Source organism: Panthera pardus, unplaced genomic scaffold (genome assembly GCF_024362965.1).
Source record: "Panthera pardus isolate Hobbes unplaced genomic scaffold, ASM2436296v1 HiC_scaffold_8, whole genome shotgun sequence".
Lineage (NCBI taxonomy): Eukaryota > Metazoa > Chordata > Mammalia > Carnivora > Felidae > Panthera > Panthera pardus.
The window spans coordinates 132,347,183-132,365,612 of NW_026527013.1; the positions used below are offsets into that span (position 1 = coordinate 132,347,183).

Below are 18,430 nucleotides of genomic sequence, written 5' to 3' on the forward strand. Positions count from 1 at the left end.
AAAATACCAGAAGTTGAAAAACACAGTAGAAGATCGTTTTTCTCCTTAGCATTGCTAATATAAAATTAATAGTATTGCAAATTCTGGAATATTTTTAAACATTGAAACTCATCAAATATTCCCTGTTAACAAAGATCGTGCCACTGAAATGTATATGCAACAAACTACTGGTAAAAATTTGACAGCGTGTTTCCACATTTCTCTGAAACAATAACGTCTGAAATAATGTTTAGCTTGTCTTTTACCTGTGTCATAAAACCGAGGCCCTCTCAATTTGTTTATTCTTTAGTTTTCATTGTTTATGGTTTTGAAACATTCACTCTGTCATTCTAATAATGACAGATGGCTTGGTTTTATGCCAGTGCAGTAATTTTTACTATCTCCTGTAGTTCTTTTTGAAGGTACCATTACAGGCACAATCGAATGCAGCTATCTCGTCATATCTACTACAGAGAGGGCTTACAAGTTTTCATTTTTTACTTTACCCATCACCACATATATGAATTATAAAATCTAACAAGCCTGAGGCTTTTATGAATACTCGATCAAAGTTAAAACTTGACGTGCACTAGAATATATTGGTGGTCTCCAGGTCAGTATGTGGGTCAGGGGCTCATGTATCCCCCTTGCAGCCCTGGGATCCCAGGCTGTTCCGAGATACCCTTCATTTCAGGGTCCTATGAAAAGTACAAAATACATTATTTTCATTAAAATATGTTCCCACTAATAGTTAATAGTTTCAATAGAATTCCAGGTGGTATGTAACTGCTATGATTGCATGTTTCCTGGCCAACAATATTTTCTTCTTAGTAACACAGAATTCCAGCAATTTTGATATATTTTTATTTTCTATGTAGTGATTGTTTTTACTTAACCTGAAGAGAAGTTCTGTATTTATTAGATTGTAAATGGTCTTTTGTTTTGTTAGATGAATAGAATTTTAGCCAAAACATTTTTTTTTTTTTTTCAGCTAGTTAAACATCATGGAGCTGGTTTAGAAATTCTCTTTGTGTAGACCAAATCTCATGTGCTATTCTGGCAGGTCACTTTAGCTTAAAATTATGTCAATAGGATTAGATACTAAAAGTGGTGCAATAATTTTCCAAAATAAATAAGCATTTATTAATTTACTTTTTTTTTTTTAACGTTTTATTTAATTTTGAGACAGAGAGAGACAGAGCATGAACGGGGGAGGGGCAGAGAGAGAGGGAGACACAGAGTCGGAAGCAGGCTCCAGGCTCTGAGCCATCAGCCCAGAGTCCAACGTGGGGCTCGAACTCACGGACCGTGAGATCGAGACCTGAGCTGAAGTCGGACGCTTAACTGACTGAGCCACCCAGGCGCCCCATTAATTTACTTTTAAAAACTGTATACTTATAGTCATCCCCCCATGGTGTGACTGTTCCCCCTTATCAATAGCCATTATTTTAAAAAATTAAAATAATTATATTAAAGTATTTTATAGTCACACAGGGGAAATATTAGCTTTTTTAATTTTTATCACAAAAAATATAAATGTGGCAGCATCTGTTATTAACATCATACTAAGCTTTATTCTGCTGTGGGGGAGAATATCATTTGTATGTGCCTCAAATTGATGTTTTACAATTTTTAAAAAACACACAAAAAATTAAAATGTAATTAAATTAGAATTTTTAGGATGAGTTTCCCAAAGTAGAACAATAATGTGTCAGTACAGTGCATTATGTATACATCGAATGTACTGTCATTTCCGTCTCATTAACAAAGGGTAATAATAGCAAAAAGGTATAGAGAAAAAATAGTTAATGTTTTAGAAACCTTGCTCTTACAAACTGAGTTTTATAAATAGTCAGAAATTACTAGTTAATTTAAAAGCTTAGAATTGAGTTTTAACATGCAAGGAAGTGTACAATTTATCATTGAACTGGTGCCTACTTACAAGTTTAGAAAATGCATAGAGTGTTCATTGAAGGACCTGAAGTTAATAAAACTAGAAGAAATATTATTCAGTCATCTTAAATCCGCCCCCCCCCCCCCCCCCCCCCCCCGCTTCTTAGACTGTTATGTGAGGCACCTGGGTGGCTCAGTTGGTTAAACGTTTGACTTCTGCTCAGGTCACCATTTCATGGTTCATGAGTTCGAGCCCCGTGTTGGGGCCTGTTTCGGATTCTGTGTCTTCCTCTCTCTCTGCCCCTATCCCACTCGTGCTCTGTCTGTCTGTCTGCTGTCTGTCTGTCTCTCTCTCTCAAAAATAAATAAGCATTAAAAGAAAAAAATTAAAATACAGATGTATTTTATTTATATGTATAGATATATAAGAGTTAAATTACTAGTATGAACCTAAAATTTAAATTTCCTGAAGAATTCAAACTATGTTTCAAACTCTTTTAATGGCCAGTATGCAGTCTTGTTTGGTGGCCTTATTAAATATTTATTTGATTTTCTAATTACACTCAAGTTTACATGTGAAAGTACTGTGGTCAATAAAAGGTTGTAAAAAAATCGTGTAATAATATTGACTTCAAGAGATTTACAATCCAGTAGAATCTGGTGGAGCAAAGAATGTAACTAGTTTACCCAGACTGAGTTCAAGGATGTAAATTTCAGAATGCACAAAAGAAATAATCTGTTGATAATGATGTAAATTAAAGTAGTTACCTCCTCATGGTAGCAGAATATTGCTGGTAGCATAGTAGCAGGATTTAATTGTTGCTAAATTATTTTTGAGCTCAATAAGAACTTTCATTTTTCCTATTGTGTTTCCCTTTTATTGTAAGACTAGAAAAAGTTATTTTTTAAAAAACTTTTAAGGATGATTACTTATATTTAAGAAAATATACTATAGTGTTTTTTTTTAAGTTGCAGTTAGATGGTTTCCTAGTGGTGACAAAGAAGAATGAATATATTTTACATTTTACTCAAGATCACATGCTGTAAATTGTGTTATTCTCAAAAATAATAGAACAATTATATAGTGTTCACATGACATTTATGTTCATCATCTCACATTATTTTCAGAAAGATCCTTTGAAATAAGATGAGGACAATATTATTATTTCCACTTATAGATAATGAAATTGAGATTTTAAAAGTTCAACACTGTACAATAAAGGCCCAAGGAGATTGGGTGACTACAGATTGACTTGACCTTGGTCTGCCTGTCTTCAAATCCAGTGCTATATTCTGTATAACATCTGCTACTATCAATGCAAGTCCTGTTGAAATGTTTTACTTTATAGAATTATTGACTATAAATATTAATCACTGCCTCACAGAATTCATTGTTTAATTATTATAGAGGTTTTCGTTCTTGAATTTGGCTTCACTTTCCTTTTACTAATAGGGAAGAGGCCTGCAAATATAACTTATATTTATAAATTGTAAAAGAGTCATCAAGAAGTGCAGAGGTATCATTTATCATGCTTGGTTTCTATTCTTAGATGAACCCCATGGTGGTTTGGACTTAATCAATTTAAAAACATTTGCACCTCTTGTTTAGATCACTTCAATAAATATTTATAGACTACAAGTTCTAGAACTGGAGTTACAGAAGAATGTGTAATCCTTGCTCACGAAGGCAAAAGTATAATAAGTTAAATATATATGGAAAAAATAATTACAATATGGTATGGTTAAGTGCAGTACAAACAGTGGAAAATAGCAGTGGAAAATTATTAACTCTAAAGGACCATATAAGGTCAGATTAAAGAGTGTCACTGGAAGCAACACTCAGTAACTGGGAGCAGACAGCCTATTAAAAATTTTTTTAATGTTTTATTTATTTTTGAGACAGAGAGAGACAGAGCATGAGTAGGGGAGGGTCAGAGAGAGATGGAGACACAGAATCCGAAGCAGGCTCCAGGCTCTGAGCTGTCAGCACAGAGCCTGACGCGGGGCTTGAACTCACAAACGGCGAGATCATGACCTGAGCCGAAGTCGGACAGTTAACTGACTGAGCCACCCAGGTGCCCCCAGACAGCCTATTTATATGGCATGGCATGGTATTAATAATCCAGAAGGGATCTTGATAGATAGCTATCTAATTAATGTCAGAAAAAAATTATTCTTCTACCAAAGGACCCATTTTAGTAAATATTACACATTTTCAATTAGAAAGTATAAGTTTTTCAGCATCATCTCATTTAATTTTATAGGTGTGCTTTGTAAGTAATTTAGCTTGGAGCATGCATCAGGATGATCTTTTCTTGGATTAGTGGTTTTGTTTCATTTTCAGTCCTTGTTGGGCATCTCTCTTTCCTCAGGAAGATATTGTCTCTTACACTGAGGTTGTTTGTTAACCTCCTTAGATCTTTCCTTATCTGATGACCCAGAAGAACAATTCTCAAAGTGTGATTCTAGACCAGCTGCCACAGCATGACCTGGGAATTTATAGAATGTGCAAATTCTCATGCCCCTCCTCAGACCTACTGAATCAGAAACTCTGGAGGTAAAGCTCAGCAATTACCCTACAGATAATTCTGATGCAGCCTCAACTGTGAGAACCACTGGCCTAAAAGAAATGTACTACTAATACTCATGAAGAGTCCTAAGTTCCAGTACACTGTGGTTCAGTGTCTATCAAAAGTTTGTTTGAGTGTAATTATGGAGGATTGTATGCATGATGCACACTCCATCCAACCCTTTAAATCCTCTAAAATCTAACCTGATGAAGCAAACGTGCTGATAGCCTCATAGGTATACTACCATCGTATTGGCTCCATATCAAATGGCTTAATACCAGCAGCCTGTATCTAGGGACATTATCAGTTTTTAGGGACATTATAATTTAAAAAGAAACTGTTTAATTTGCTATTTTACTTAATATAGGAATGTCGTAGTGACTGTTATTCAGTACCTTCTCCAGTGTTTGCTACCTAAGATCCCGTGGGGAAAAAATACAACTCAAATTTCACTGTTAAGAACAGTTCTGATTATGAGCAACTGATTTCCTTTCATCTTACACAATGAACCTTGTAATTTGATTATGATTCTTTCTTCATATGAGCTTTAGAAATTTCAGCATTAAATCTGTGGCTGACCTCTAGCAAATATATCACATTTAATGATGTGTCTATTTGGTCTTACATTTCAAAACTTTTTTTTCTCCTGTCTTTTTTTTTTTAACTTCTAAGTTACCGTCTTATTTTATGTAATGTAATAGCCAAGTCCCTTTTGACAAGATGGAAGATTGTTAAATAATAAACAAATAGTATTAAAAACTACGTGCATGTAGAAAATGCTGACTCTACAAGATTTTGCCAAAAACTTGAAGTGTTCAAAAAGGATCTACACAGGTTTTAATCAATAGAGTGGAATCAAGAATGTAGAGTCAGTACAGATACTCTAGTCAAAATAAGAAACTGAAGCTTTGAGCAGTTCAGGGATTTGCTGATGGGCAATGGGGCTAGCTAATGGTTGAACCAAGGTAAGAATTTGACTCACTTAACCTAGATGTCTAAGTACTTTCTATTGTGTGATGAGGCCTGAAATCTTTATCACTATTTAAAATTATATATTTACTCTAAAAATATAATCTGTATATATATTTCCATATATATATACATACATAATGTATGCGTGCATATATACATGTGTGTAATATATCCATTTATGTTATGTATTCTTTATATTAGAACCTTAGAGGTACAGAGATTTGAGAGATTAGATGAAGTTAAGGCCTCAAAAGCTAATTGCCAAAATAATACAGCTGTTTAGTAGTAGAACCAGAACTGGAACACAAGGCTTCTTACACTTGGTGGTAGAATTTTTGCTATCATAGAGAAAGACAAAAAAGAAAGTATCTTTTCACACTAAAATTAATTGTCATGTGCAATAGTGCAATTATGAAAGAGATGCTATAAGCAAGAGTAAACATGAGAAATTGTTAAAAGTCATTTAATTGTGCCTGTCTTTTCTGGAAGTACAGCCTGTTCTTTCACCACATTTATCAATCTTTTTATCCATTCAATTCCATAAATGCATATCGCAACTTACTACAGAGGTAACTGAGTGAGCTGTACAGTGATAAATTTTTCTTGTTAGGAGAAATTACATTCACTAACTTGAGCTACTTCAGCATGAAATTGAAAAAGAATCATTTTGTCTTAATTTACATTCTTGATTCAGTGAAAAAAAATCTGGATTAGCCCAACAAAACTACGATGCGTTGCCTCAGATACTAAAGGTAAACTAAATTGGTATCATTGGAAGTTCATCAAATTATACATCCGCCCAATTTATTACAGTAGATTTTAAGCAAGGTTATCAAGATTAGTTATGCTGAGCCTATATAATTTTTTAAATATTCATTTTGTCCTTTGGTTCCATTTTATTGTTTTTGATACATCTTTATCAATACTTCTCTGCATTTTCCATTTCTCACCTAAGCCGTGCACATCATTTCTTAATCAAAATCACTGGGATAGTGCCGCGGTTCACTAGCCTTAGGAGCTGCTATTTGCCTTGAATAAATTACATGAAAACATGTTGATTGATAGATGTTGCTTGTCAGAAAGGAAGATAACTGTATCTTCTTCAGCTTACTAAAAGGTCATGCACACAGAGTGATAGGAACAGCCACAGACAACTTTGAGATAAAGTGTATCATGAAAAGGTGTGCAATCTTGTAACCATGATACATGGACTTGAAAGGCATTTTCTTTTCAAATACAAATCTATATCCAGTTTTATTTAGGTTTAAAGTAAAAATAAAAGGTACTTTATCTCAGCTATATTTTCCAATATTTTAGCAATACACAATTTCAGCCTTTCTCATGGGGTGGAACGAGGGAAATTTATAATCATTTTTTAAATTGACCTTTGAAGTTACTTGAAATATTGTATGGACATGGCAAGATTTTGAGAAAGTATCTTAATCAACATCATAATACACATTTATGTAACAGTCTTAGAATGAAAGAAATCTACATGTAGATAAATTGAAACAAGAGTTAATTGTCATTTCTTGTCTTTAATATGGATTTCTCACATGTCTATGGACTCTGGGAAAAAAAATCTGTGGATTAAGTTGTGGTTTCTGTACTGTTTTGTTTTGTTTTCCAGGCCATCAGTATACTTCTAAATTGTGAGGCTTTAAAACTACATTCACCTAAATGTTTATATTGAGAGAAGACAAAACCAAAAGAACTTAAAAAAAAAAAAAAACTCTTCATGCTATTATTATGATTTTTAATCATATAATATGCTTGAGGTAGATTTGTGCTACATATTAAGCCTAATGTTTAAAAAAACTGTTCTTTTATCAATATTCCATATTTTTGTTATTTATTAATCTAGCTTATCTTTGAAAAGTTTGCCTAAAAAAGAAAGCTGACAGTGTTTCAGAAGCACAGCTTTTAAAATAGGATGGAATGTTTTTAGTCAAAAAAAGACTGGCTAGGTTCTTATCTATCCCAAATTACTTTGTTCTCCAACAGAGCTGCCAAACTGTCAAAACTGTCCAGCTTCAGTATATATAACAAAGATTCTGTTGTATTGTAAAGATATTCATAACAATTTTTATGGAAGGCTGAAAGTGTATAAGTTCACAGTTGTAGCGATAACATGGCACTCTTCACTGTTTGGCTTGTTTATATTGGCACCGATCCCCAAAGTGGAGACTGACAGAGTCATGCAGAAATCTGGTATTTGAGCTGAAATTTACACACTTTAAGTGATGAACTAAACAGGCTGGTGTTTTCTTTTTCTTACTCAAAAAGTGCAAGGTTACACAATACAGACGGTTTTCATCTTTTCCCATAAATGCACAGATTCCTGGGATATAAATGACTGAATTCATCACCAATTCATCAGGGACGCTGAGCTATGCAGTTCTGTTTACAGTGGCAGAAAGTTAATATAAATTTTCATCAGAAGGGGAAGTTTACACATATGATTCTATTTGTCCTTCATTATTAGCACCTGAGTCTAGGCTAGAACGCATAATTGTCTACAGGCACAGGCCAAATAGATGCAAGGGAAAGGCAAATAAGCACACCAAAAATAATTTTATGGTTGTCTGTTACAATTCTCTCACTGGGATTCTTAATCTAGAAAATCAATAAACAACAGGAGTGAAACTCTTTTCCTCTGCTCAGGCATGGCACAGGCAAGAGTAGCACACAGAAAGACCATTGTGCTTTTTTTGTTTTACTTTACTTTATTCTTCCTGTGAAGTTTATTGGATCAGTTTCTACTCAAAGCAAAATATATCCTGAGTCAGTCTGTTAATTTCATGCATTTTTCAGTCAGTATTTTTTTAAGTGTAAATGTTCGAGTGGCAGCAAATGTGACATGACAAAATGGCACGTTCCTTTAATTTTCTAAAATAAGTTAACTCAGAAGCATCCATTTATGCAAAAGATTTTCTTTTATGTGTATTTGTATCATCATCGAAAATTTGTGCAAACTCAAATATTCAGGATAGACTAGTGCTGTCTAACGATGACAATGGATAAACCATACTAATGATCTGAGGCCAAGATCAAGGATCCTGATTTTGGGGTAGGCACATAATCTTTTTCATTATATATCTAGATGTAAAAATGTTAGAAATAGCCTATTTTTGGACATGAGTCTCTATCAACATCAAGGATTTTTTATTATATCTGTTTTTATATTTAGTGTGAGTTTTAATATAATTTATTTTGTTTGGATTTTGTCTTTCTTTTAGGTTAAAATAAGTTAATTCACCTTTTAGTACTGACGAAAGTCATCTACTTGTTTCTCCAGTATAGCTTCAATATAAGCTTTAACATTATTTCATTCTTCTGGTTGAACTTCATTAACAAATGACTTTGCTCTTTTCTGTCCCTGTTTGTTCCTTAAGAAAACACTGTTACTTCTCCGGTGGGCAGATACAAATAAAACATATTTTTATGGATTTGTGGGCATGAATAATAGTATCCATTAAAAAAAGACCATATGTCTATCCCTAATCAAGGATAAAAGCAAATTTAGATTCAATACAATTCATAGAAATCCAAGTCCCAAATGTGATGGCTGGGTAGTACATGAAAGTACAATGTTGGTAAAGGATTTTGAAAGTGTCAGTATGGTTCTTGCAAGTGTATGTTTTGATAATTTTCCACTCGGCAGGTTAATTTAAAAGCCACAGAGTTCATTTCTTACTGTAATCTGTAAAGTCAATTCAATTTCTATATTTTTCCAATTTACTTTTCTTAATCTCTTAATCTATACTCTACATTAGGTATTATATTGATTATTTTAAGCAATTATTCAGAATCTTTAATTACTTCTTTCTCTCCATTTGTCCTACTTACCTTGACAATATTGTCAGTTTCTTCCATTTAAATTTCTCAAAAGAATGTTAAACCATGATGATAATATCTGCCTTTTCACCTATATTTATGCAGATTACACCCTCAGACACATTTGTAAAGTGAAAGCTTGCCATACCATAATAAGCTGATAACAAGAGTTATTTCTGTCCCTCTATGTCAACATTGTAAATACTTCCACTGTATTTCACTCACTTTTTAAAGCAGAATGCACAGAAGTTATATGAAATGCTTATAACACGTTTCATCTTTAATACTTAGTTTTATCTATTAAAATGTTTGAGAAGAACCTGCATCACTATTCACCCAAAAGAGAAAAAGAGTCACACAGAGAAGGTTGTGTCAACATGCTAAGCATCTGGATGAAAACTAAACAAATTATGCAAATAGACAGATGTTTTCCATATATATAATATATGGACACATTTTTCAGGTTTCATCCAGATGTTTGGAATCATGTGGACATAATCATAACCTCTTTGTGACCCTCTCTTTTCCCTATCAGGTAGACAGAGATTAAATGACTTGTTTAAAAGCATTTGATATTGGATTTAAAAAAAAATGTTTAAGACCTCACTCAGCTTTGACATCAGTGTTTTGGGGTTTTTTTTGTTTTTTGTTTTTCATTAGAACAACCTGAACTCAAACTCTATCTCTAGACTACATAATTAATTTGACTGCTTTGGATTATAAATTAACTGTTTATTTTAACCATTAGTTGTTTACTTATCAATTCACATCACACCGTTAGGTTTTCTATACACATGTCCTCAAACACAGCTCTTTTTCTATCCTCCTTTGTTGTCTCATTTTTTGGAATAAAATCTCACTAATTTATATCATAAATGTTAGATTAATTAAACAAGTTATTCATTAAATCAAGATAATAGGGGGAAGGGTTTAAGGAATCAAATTGTTTTCAAACACTTAAACTCATGTAGGAGCACTCATTCTCATATAAATAATGTGCTAATTACAAATTATTCTTTCTGTTAATTAAGGCAGGTCAGCAGGATTTCTACTTGGCAATACTTAGCTTAAGTGCTCAACTTGCTATTTGTGCTCGAAATTAATGAAACAAAATTACCTTTAAAATGTCAGGCTTTTCATTATTTTCTGTGATTCTTTGCACTCATTCCTTTCAATTATTTTAATGCAGAGAGGTTTAATTTATATACATATTTATGCATCCGTTTTTATAAATTATTTTAGCAGTAGTTAGAGATTCAAGAATAGATGAAGTTAGGGTAATTGCTCTCAAAAAAAAAAAAAAAAAAAAAAACAAAACAAAACAAAACCAAAAGACAAAAATCACTATGCTAAGTGGTTTCAAAACCAAATCAAAAAGCTCTTACCAACTTGTTACAACTTTTTGGGGTTTACATTTCTACCACTTTCACTGGCCTAGGTGGCAATAGATACTATCTTGTATACATCTACAAATATGAACTTACAATTAATTTTCTATGTTCATCAGGATCCTAAGGGTTCATCTCTCTTCAGTGACTACTATGGATAAGTTATGTCCGTTATGGATAAAAGGAAAGGTTGAGAGAATATTGACAGGCTTGTCATATATTTCTAAGCCAGTCCTAAACTCAATTCTGCTTGCTTTTTCCTGAGCATGCTATTTCTGAACATGTCTTTAGACAGGCTGTTTGCCATTTATAGTTCTTTGAAACACCTTAAAATCACCAACCCATTTCTCCTTGCTACCTCTATTCCCCAAATGTTAAAAACTAGCAAAAAAAAAAAAAAAAAGAAAGAAAGAAAGAAAAGCTGATATTCATATTGGTAACTACACTTAAATAAATTAACACTTTAAAATAACACTTACGGAGCGCCTGGGTGGCTCAGTCAGTTGAGCATCCAACTTTGGTTCAGGTCATGATCTGACAGTCCATGAGTTTGAGCCCAGCATCAGGCTCTGTGCTGACAGCTCAGAGTCTGGAGCCTGCTTCAGATTCTGTGTGTCCCTCTCTCTGTGCCCTTCCCCCTGCTTGTGCTCTGTCTCTGTCTCTCAAAAATAAATAAAAATGTTTAAAAAATTTTTAATGAAAAAATAAAATAACACAAATATTTTCTTAGTGAACAAACTAATATATTGACAAGAAAACCAAAATGGTTTTTGATTATTCACCCTAAGGAGACATAAACAATGAGGTTGAGCAAACTACCAGGTAATCAAGATTGGTTACACATACATGTAAGAACTTGGGCACACTTATACTATCTTGACCCAAATTTTCTGTCTTTGCATGTTGTTTTGTTTCTACTTTGTTTTTATGTTGGGATCCTTCTTACACATCCAATTTTTTTTTCCATGACAAAAAAAAACTATCATTTAAACTAAGACAAAACATAAGACACAGAAATAGGAAATAAATCATGTATTAGTAATACCAAAATGTTAATTGTGAAAAACTTAATCATAAGTTACCAAGTTTTATTAATCACTTTTATGTCACCCCTTTTGAGATTTCTTTTCACCTGAAATATACTAATGATCAAGTATGTTTTCTCTTATTTTAGAGACAGAGTCTCAAAGATGTTTAAATGTCAGTATTAACTATTACATAAAATATTCTGTGTTTATTGCCCTGGTTTAAGTATTTATAATATTATCTCAAATATCGTATGAGTTCAGAGTTCTTAGGACTCCACGACTGTTTAGATTACACTAGTGAGGTGCTCACTGATTAGCACTCACTAGGGATTCTTAAAATGTTGAAGAGATATGCAATCCATAAACTAAATTCATCATGGGATGGTATGTGTGATTGTTGTATGAGTATGTACCTGTGCAGGGAATCTTATGATTTTTTTTTTTTTTTGTATTAGGCCTTTAACTGTTAAAAGGAGTGCCAGTCAATGATAAAAATATACTTTATAATGTCACACCTAACCATTTTTAATTACTACCCATCTCTGAAAATAAAAACTGTTGAAGATATATAACACTATCAGTTTTTTGAAAAATAATAAAGTATTGTGAGGTGAGATTCTTACTGCCTGCCTTCAAAAAGAAACAAAAACAAACTTTGCGTCAGCAATAAAGGAGCCTCATATTAGGCAAAATGGAAAATTTAGTAAAACTCCAATTGATGCTTTTCTTTCTAGGAGTCTAAAAATTTACTAATTTCCTCTTAAAGCTCTCTTTGTAAGTATAGGTAATGTTATCCTGAGTAATATTTTAATAGTGATGATTCATGTATTCATAATTGCAATGTATTTTACAGGATGCAATTTTATCATTGTATACATAGAGTGATAATACTTATTTTGACCCAAGACTAAAGTTGAACTGGATCTCAGCACTATAAATGTATTCCTCATCTCAAGGATAATAATGCTCTATTATTCATTTTCCAGATACTCTTATCAGTTAAGAATTGTATTCAGGGGCGCCTGGGTGGCTCAGTCGGTTAAGCGTCAGACTTCAGCTCAGGTCACGATCTCACGGTCCGTGAGTTCGAGCCCCGCGTAGGGCTCTGGGCTGATGGCTCAGAGCCTGGAGCCTGCTTCCGATTCTGTGTCTCCCTCTCTCTCTGCCCCTTCCCCGTTCATGCTCTGTCTCTCTCTGTCTTAAAAATAAATAAATAAATAAATAAATAAATAAATAAATAAATAAATAAATAAATAAACGTTAAAAAATAAAAATTAAAAAGAATTGTATTCAGACACAAGTAAAAGTGATGTTAAAAACTAAGACATTAAAAAATGAGGGAAGTGATTTTTTACATAAAACTAAGAAGCCAGGAGGTTATCATTTGCTAGCATTGACTCAATGGCTAAAAGATGTCACAGCTGAAGTTTTGGTAAGACTCTTAGCCTATCCCTTGTAATCACAAGATAGCGAGGACTGTGGTCCAGTATATGGAGGGAGAAGGGGTAGAACAAAGGGCAAAAGAATGCCTGTAACAGGACAGCAAAGGTGTTTACTAAGTCTACTGCAGACTTTTGTTAATGTCTTATCTACTGGAACTATGTCCCATAGCCATCCCTAACTTCACAGAAGACAGTAATATAGTTTTCACTGGGACACATTCCCTTCTCTCATTCATATTTCTTTTAGTAATGAAAAAGGGGGCAATGTATATTGAATACACAACTAGATGGCGCTGTCACAGAAATGGCTATAACAACTCATTTCTCCTGAGTGCTGAGCATAACATTTAGTATTCATCTAACAAAACAGTAAGGACCTGCTATGTGCCAGAAACTGTTATAAATAAATTGTTAGAATTATTTTAAAAAGTATATTAAATAGGACATATTTCTCACCCTTGAGCACACACACATAGTTCATTAAATAATTAATAAAAAAAGGACATTTTTATTAAATAAAGTGTTGTTTTAAATATGGTAGATAGGAGATGGGCTAGGCATAACAAGGGAGAATTTCTTTCTGCTTGGAAAGGTCAGGAAACTCTTTGCAAAGAAAGTGAGACTCAAGCTTAGTCCTGAAAGATAAGCAGGGGTTTGATAATATGCAAAAGGAAGGTACTGCAAAAAGAAAAAACGATTTTCCTGGCAGAAGGTTCTTGAGTCCAAAAGTGTAGAGTCAGTCATTCATTTAGCCATATTTGTTAGCACCCAACTGTGAGGTACAGTGAGCTACAAACTGGGGATACATGGATGAATAAAACTAACATGGACTGTGCTTGCCTTCGTGGAATTTACGGCCCAGTCATATGAGAGTATGCAGCCTTTAAGAGCTTTGGATTAGCTGTCACACAGAATACCTGTGCAAAAAGAAAGCATTATAGAACCCAAGCAGTCTCCTTAAGGATAACGATTAGGGAGAGGTGAGGCTGTAAGAAGACCCCCACCCTACCCTCCCTTTTAACCCTTTAATCCTGTTTTAGAAATGTGTGCCATTAGAGAGCTTTTTGTAGAGAATGACATAATCAATGAGTTCAATTTTCTGAGGTTAGAGAAACAGCAGTAAAAAGGATTGACTGGACTCAAGGCTTAAGAATAAAAATTGGATATTCAGATAGCAGATGATTCTAGTAGGTAGTCAAGAGGATAAGATGGAGACAATATTTGTGGTAATGAAAGGGAAATGGGTAAAAAAGAAAAAAACTTAGAAAGCAGCATTGACAAGGTGTGGGAATGGATGGAAGCTGAGTATAAAGGGATAAACCATATCTTTCAAACTCTGTGTGTGTGTGTGTGTGTGTGTGTGTGTAGTATAGGTTGGGGGACTGCCATTTGTCTTCCTCAAAATTGTGTGACTAAGATTTGAGAATAGGAAGGAGTTCACTTTTGTATCTGTTTAACTTTGTGATGCCTGTGGGACATCTCGGTGGAAACATTTTTTTCTCAATAGTTAGAAATACAGCTCTGAATCTATAAATATTAGCCAGTTTTATACTAAAGATAGAGAATTGGGTGACTTTAGTATTATATGACAGCCAAAGCCTTGCTATTTTGAGCCATACTCATTCTTTTGAACCAATCTTTGTTAAGCAACTACTATATACAAGGTACATACTATTCTTAGCTGGAGATGTTCATCCACACATTCGGGCACACACATACACACAGGCTCACACACACACACACTGAAGTCTCTGCCTTTCTGGAATTTACATTCTAGGGAAGGAAATAGCCAGGAAGCAAATATATATTATAATGTACAGATAAATACTATAATGACAAAGAAAGTTGAAAGTTAATAGGATAGAATCACACCCGTTTAAATAGGTCAGTCAAAAAGACCTCTCTGATGAGAAACACTATAGCAGAGATATTAAGGAAGTAAAAGATGAAGGCTTGTATGTATGAGGGATTCTAAGCAGTGGGGACAATATGTACAATGACTTTGAGTTGGGAATGTGCTCTCTCTGTTTAAGGTTTAACAAGTAGTAGAATGAGCAAAGGGGACAGTGCAATGAAATTCAATCTGAGGGATAGCAATTGGCCAGTTTATATATAAATTTTATTCTAAGTAAGATAGAAATCCTTGGAGATCTTTAAAAGGAAAATTAACATGATGTGGTTTAAGATTTAAAAGGTATTTTGGCTTCTGTGTGCACAGTATATGGAAGGGGGTAAAAAGGAGAAACCAGAAACCAGATAGAGCAGGAAAAAAATGATGGAGGTTGTGCTAGGCTGGTAGCAAAGTCTGGAAGCATTCCAAAGATTTTTCTGATGGGTTGATGTGGGGGTTGATAAAGAGGAATCAAGGACGATTGCACCATTAAGGATTTGTCCAAATTGGTGACTTGAAAAAGAGCAACAGTTTTTTTGTTTGTTTGTTTGTTTGTTCCCTTGTTCGGTTGGTTGGTTTGGTTTATTTGGCTCTGATTTGTTTTGATTGTTTGTTTGTTTGTTTGGGAGTGTTTTCTTTGAGGGGGGGTGCTTGTTAATAAGAAGTTCAGTTGATGAATTGTTAAATTTCATATGCTTATTTCAGAGGCTAATGTTATGATCAAGGCAAATACAGAAATACACATCGAGTTCACGGGAGGCATAGGGACTGGAGCTATAAATCTACGAGTTGTCAGCATACAGATGGTATTTAGGGTCATGAATCTGAGTAAGGGCACCTGATGAATGAGAGAAGAGAAAGATGAGAATCAGAAGGAAGGGAGAGAAGACAGCCATAGACTTAACCACTAAGATTTGGAGGAGGTAGAAGACGTGCAGAGAAGGCTGAGAAGTAGCAGCCAATGTATAGAGTGACAAGGAAAAGGGAAGATGGATGAGAACTGGGAAAGATTGACATTTGAAAGATGAACAGAAAAAGAGAAGCTCACATTCATTTTTGTCCACATCACCTTTCGTGGCTTGTAAGAAGTGAGATTCACATTGCCATGTCCTACTTTAACTTTCACATTTAGAGTATTCTGATGAGACCTGCTGAATGAGATGACCAAAAATTTCAGCTCGATGCGATTCAACTGTTCTGGTTATTGGTGAAGACATTGGGTTTTCATTTTTTATCACTGATTTGTTATTCTGTTTTTATGGCTAAATTCATAAAGGCCAGTGTCTTTTCCATCCAGTTAATCTCTCTATGGCTGTGCCGATTATTCAGCATTTGAAGCTCGGCAAAGAAAAGCCGAAGAAATGGGCTAGAAGTGGATGGCAAGTGAAAATAGGATGATAAGAAGAAGATAGGAACAAAAATTAGTTCAGACCTCACTTTTGCTTCTGTGAAAGGGCTCATTCTTCATATTCATGACTTACAAGGTTTATTTTATAATTTCAAACTTTTCCTCAAGTTAAGACTTTCCATAGACAAGTGTATAATCTTTTGAACCAAATGGATATAAAGATAGAATAAAGAGCACTTTAAAAAATACATACTGACATGTCTCTATGTCTCTTGGTACAAACTGGTTGTGTGCTGTGCAGTGAAAAAAGATATGAATCAAAGAAGGAATCCTGCAACAGAAAGCTTTTGCATCAATGAGTATGTGGGGAGGGGGGAGAAGGAATAAATTCAGTGGAGAACCAAAGACCAGCCAGATCTTTAGAGGAGAATTTATCAGACAACTTGCCTTAGGACATGTACTGGAATGCAGTAGAGGAGAAGTTAAACTTCAGGGGTTGATGGCTAGACAGTTACGCTACGAAATAAAAATTTGTTCTTACTAATGGTACATTAAATTCATAATTCATTAGTAACTTTAAAGAAGAATATTCCACTGTGGTGTTTCTAACTAACTTTTGCTTACATTATTTTCTCATGAAAGCCAACTATCCTTTTCTAAATATGTGAGGTTATGTTTAATTACTAAAATTTTATGATGCATAATCATTTACTTTGTATTTGTTATATATTTTTATCATTATTCCTATAAGTTTTCAGGAATATAGCATAAAATACTACTTTTTCTCCCCACCAAAAAAAAAAAAAAAAAAAAAACCTTTCCAAACAACAAGGTGTAAATGGAAAACTAGTATAATAAATTACAGTTAAACGCTCACTGTATTGTTATTTTTATTAATTTATCAGCTAGAAATTGTTATAACTTAAGAGTCTGATTTTGTTTGAGTATAATCTGAGTGTTCTTTTCTTTTTCAGTATAAATTGTCACTGGCTTCACACCATGTTCTGGTGCCTGTTTATGGGCTTTTCCAATTTACATTATTATTGCAAGACCTTTTCAAGTGAACAGAAAGGCACAGGCCTTCATGTAAGAGAAGTGTGTTTATGAATGCTTTCATTAACTAAGATGTACTAACAGGCTGTCCCCAACTTACTAATAGGTTTTGTTGCACACAACCAGCTCTGAGCTCGTTGTTTAGAGACAGGAATTCCTGTTCCCATAGAAACAGTGTTGTATATGATCCCATGCCAACTCTCAAAAGCTTTTTTCACCATAATGTAACTAAAATAATACTAATAGAGTCTGAATCCTTTCGCCTGAGTCCAGATCTCTGATGCCCTCTGGACCTGACAATAGAAGAGTCAGATAGAAGTGGCTCCATACAACAATTCCCATGGAAGCACAGGGAGAAGTTTCTCAAAGCATGAATGAGGAGAGCGGGCCAAAGGCTTGCTCTACCCACTAATAGGGTTCTCCAGGGAGCTGGAGTGGATAAGGAATAGGGTTTTGAAGTAGGGATGTTATCTGCTGGGAACTAAATGGAGAATAAAGTAATCTGAATTATTTACAAGTCTTAATTTTATTTTTATTGTACACCTTCAGAATTGGTGATATAGTAAGAAAAATAGAAGAGAAATTGGAATGCTTAGAGTCAAATTAATATTATTGGTGACCTTGGTAGATTACTTAACTTGTCTAGGCCTACTTCCATACTACGACATGAAGGGGTTTAATGAAACATTTTCAAAGTCCTTTTTTTTTTTTTTTTAAGCTATAAATTGTTTGATTCTGTCATAGCAGTGTCAGTAATGAGTAAAATATAGTGGAAATGGAACCAATGAATGGTTGGGGATATCTTCTCATTTCCCATGCACTGTGTAATGCATTACATCATTATAATGAATAATAATGGTAGTAATAGTAATAAACATGACACAGTTACTAAGATTATCAACATTTTACCTAGTAGAGCAGTAGTCCTCAGCCTTGGCTAATCATCAGAGTCACTGAGGGAGCTTTCAAAAAACTGACATTCTCAGATCCCACCTCAAACTTAATCAAATGAGAATCTTCAAGACTGGA

General features: G+C 34.0%; 1 protein-coding gene across 11 annotated transcripts in view; it reads left to right on the forward strand.

Annotated features, from left to right (window-relative positions):
- FOXP2 (forkhead box P2) overlaps window positions 1-18,430 on the forward strand; it is a 565,305-nt gene that overhangs the window by 371,817 nt on the left and 175,058 nt on the right. The gene's annotated exons all lie outside the window — the stretch shown is intronic.